General features: G+C 47.4%; 1 non-coding gene across 1 annotated transcript; it reads right to left on the bottom strand.

Annotated features, from left to right (window-relative positions):
• Positions 1-2,059: 2,059 nt before the first annotated feature.
• TRNAD-GUC lies at positions 2,060-2,131 on the bottom strand. The gene has a single exon. It is a non-coding gene; the product is annotated as a tRNA-Asp (tRNA).
• Positions 2,132-4,004: the final 1,873 nt, after the last annotated feature.

Genomic DNA, 4,004 nt, shown 5'->3' on the forward strand with positions numbered 1-4,004 from the left:
TGCCTTTGCTCTTGGTCTGACAGGGATCTTTCCACCAGCTCCACTCTTCGAAGTCACCCCCGATGTCGGGGCATTTCTTCGAGTCCGCCGCCTCCAAAGGCCTTCGGGTTGTTTTCCGTTTGGGCTATTCTAAATAGTGCTGCCACAGATATTCTCATACACATCTTTCAATGAGCATAAATACGGATTTCTGCTGGATAGATATGCTCATGTATGGAATCGTAGAGTCAGAGTGAATGTTCATGCTGTAGGGTATAATGCCAAAACATTTTTGCGAGCGATCGAACCAATTTACATCTCCCTGTATGAACACCTAGCTGTTTGACATCCTTGATAACACCTGGTATTATTTGCCTTTTATTACTTTATTTTTATGTGTTAACCTGCTGGGCCATGGTAACCCAGATGTGTGGTCAACTCTCATTCTGTGTTTCTGTAATGTTTCTGTGAGGGTATTTGTGGTTGAGATTAAAATTTAATTTGATAGACTCCGAGGAAAGCAAATTGTCCTCTATGATGTGGGTGGGCCTTATCTAACTGAAGACACAGATAAAGCAAAAGCCTGACCTCCCGACAGATGGCCCTCACGCCTGACCTGTAACATCAGCCCTTTCGGGTCACCAGCCTACTGCCCACTCTGCAGACTTTGGTCTTGCCAGCCTCCATAATTGCCTAAGCCAATTCCTCAAATAAATCTGCATCTCATACACATACGTCCACTGGCTCTAATTCTCTGGAGAACTCTGTGGACACAGTTTTTTTAGGTATATGCAATATAAATATTTGCCTTGTACTGGTGGCTAGTAATGAACAAAAGTTTCCAATATTTGTGAAGTCTAATGTATATGTATACGTTTTCTTTTGTGGCAACTGCTTTTTGTGCTCTTTTTTAGAAATTCTTGTGTACTCTGAAGTCATGAAGAAATTATCCTGTTATCTTTCAGAAGCATTGCCTTACCTTTCGCTTAAAATATACGCTTCATCTGATTGAATTTTCTGTGTTTTAGTTCATTTATTTCCATATTGATATCCAATTGAGCCACCAATTTATTTAATTTTAGTTTATTGAAGAGAACGGTCTTTCCCCCAGTGCACTGTAGGGTCACCTTTTTTTTTTTTTAAGTCAAACGACTGTATGCATGGGTCCGTTTAAGGTGTGTTCTTCTGCCCCACTGGCTTAGTGACCCACCCGAGATTAAGTGCCGCGCCGCACCGCCCCGACTGCCGTGGCTTTGTAAGAGGAGTTTCTTTCCTTTCAGAAAGCTTTGATTCGTGGAGTCTAACATACATTCACAAGCACATGGCTTGCAGTTCAGATCTTGTTGGAAGCAGCAATGCTGATACTCCTCAAATGTTCCTGGAACTTGGGGGGTTTCCTCTTCCTGAAAGCGTGTGACCACCTTTTCATCTTCCTGCACGTATTTGATCTGCATCTTGCAGATGCTAAAGCCGAGGGGTCACTAGTGTGCAGCTGCCCAGGTCAGCCAGTGTGGCTGGACGGAGCACACGAGCCCCAGCTGTGCCGCCAGGGCATCACCATTCCAGGGCTGATGTGTAGGAGGATGGAGGACCTGAACGCCCACATGGGCTTTTCGACCTTCTCCGCATATTGCCCCCCGTAGCTCTTTCTGCGTGCAGATGGCAGGCAGGTGCCAGACAACCACATTTTTATTAACTCTCGAGTCTTCTAAGCCCTGTGTCATCTAAACCCTGTGGCTCTGATATTTTAGGATTGACTGAAATGCTTCTACTATGAGAGTGGCCAGGACCGGGAGTGACGCCAGCGGGGACGGTGTGGCTGAGAATTGCCAACAGGCAGGTCCCGGCCGCTCTCTCTGCTCCCAGTGCCCGGTTCCCAGCAGTGGCGGTCGCCTTGCGCTGCAGGGGACAGTGGAGCTGCAGCGGCGCCCGCAGACTCTGAGCCTAAAAGACAAAGTTCTCCAGCTTTCGTGTTCAAGAACTGTGGCACACAGCCTCAGGTCCTACGCAGCAATAGCACGATTGCCAGGAATTCTAAAAAAAGGTGGAAAATAAAAAACCAAAAACCACAGCGCGCGGCCTCCCCGTCGGGGAATCGAACCCCGGTCTCCCGCGTGACAGGCGGGGATACTCACCACTATACTAACGAGGAGGAGCTGACCAGCATCTTTACTGATTCCGTGGAATCTCTCAACGACCCGATACCACGACCCAAGAAAGGGACCCTTGGCGGAGGGAAGAAAGTGCCAACCGCTGTTTTGCAAACAGACTTCCGGGGGATCTTCCCGGACAGGACAGAGATCTGGCTATGCCCACTGCGGCACCTGCTTATAAATTAGAGTAGTGGCCGCTCCCTCCCCACTGCTGTGGGGCTCTCGCCTGGAATATCTTGCCGGGGGGGTAGCGGGTGGGGTGAGAGACCCCATAGTCCGCAGGATTGGAACCGGCGCGGAAGACCTCAGTGGATTTTAGTTCATCACCTTAACCATTCCGCCACGAGTACAAAAATTTGGATGAGGTTTTTCAAGTTAGAGACAAGACCGAGTATAAACCAGGGTAACCACTGCCCGCTGCATAAAGCGAACGGGCTTTGCGCAAGAACACAACCTTCAGGCAAAATGAGGGTTCAGCAAAAACACTTAAACGCCTACGTCTCCTGCCTCCCTGACAGGGCTATATCTTAAATTTCTGTGAATTTCCATCTTTTTTCTGTTTAGTTTTATAAGAAACTGCCAAAATATCTTCCAAAGTGGCTATATCACTTTACACTTCCACTGGCAATGGATCAGAGATGTATTCTTTCTCAAACTCAGGAAATTGTTCATCTTTCTACTAGGGAGTCTAGATTAAAAGTGAGAGTTTGGGACCAAATTACTAAATCCAAGTCCCAGCGGCCCCATTTACTGGCGACGTGACCTTCGGCTAGCCATTCGACTTATCTGTGCCTCAGTTTCCTTCGTTGTAAAGTAGAATTAAATAGATGTGAAGCACGAGAACGCTGCCTGGCATACGCAGTGTCAAATGATAGCCGATTTCATGTGGTCTCTCCTTCCTGATGCCGCATGTTGGCTTTCCATCCTGTCTTTTACATCTGTCTCTCATTTTCTTTTGAGTCATGGAGGAGCTTTAAAAGAATATCCTGTACATAACTTATTCACCTTCCACAGCATCGGTTCAGTTCTTCTTCAGTATAACTTTATGTAGCTGCATCTTAAATATGTTTGCTATGTGTTTTTACTCCTTTTCATCTAGTGTCGTTTTACTTTGGCATGTACCCTCACAGCTCTTTCCTGTTTTAGGCCCTGTTTTCTTGTAATCTACCGAGAATACCAAATTGTTTCCTTTTTCTGGTTCCTACAGCTCTTTTCTGAAATCTGCAGTTAGAGACTTCTATATATTGCTCCCTTTTCTTTGCCTGTAGCTTTGTTTTCATACACGCAACATTAAGCTTCCAAGTTTAGTTTCATCAACCAACAGGCTGAGTGACTTGATCTTGGCCACTCCATGCTGGGGACGCACAGCAAAGTGCGTGGGCCACATATTAAAAAATATAAAAACCTACTGACTTACGTTGGATTCTTTTCTGCCAAGGGCACACTGAGACCGGCGCTGGGCTCCTGCGCAGGTACGCGCTGGCTCACGCAGGTGGGTGTACACGGTGCACTAGTCGGGCAAGACGTGGTAACGCCACTTCCCGGATTCCTGCAGCATTTTTTAAAATGTGGGTTGCGACCTATTTGAGAGTCATGAAAGCAATATAGTGGGTCGGAACCAGAATATTTAAATTAGAATACTAGTCCTTTGAGTAGAGTGCAGAACAGGTGATAAGGTACGTGACGCACCGTGACGCGCTTGTGTGCTTTTCTAAATCACGTGTGTGTGTGTAAACGTCTATCTCTTACTACCAGTCCCGGCACAGAAGCTCGAGCGTCGGCTGCCAACGCACACCTCCACCTGGGTCGGTCAGGAGCGCAGGACCCGGCCGCGCCGGGCAGCCGCGGCCTCTGGGACATGGAGCCCGGAGC

Source organism: Pteropus alecto, unplaced genomic scaffold (genome assembly GCF_000325575.1).
Source record: "Pteropus alecto unplaced genomic scaffold, ASM32557v1 scaffold49, whole genome shotgun sequence".
NCBI classification, from domain to species: Eukaryota; Metazoa; Chordata; class Mammalia; order Chiroptera; family Pteropodidae; genus Pteropus; species Pteropus alecto.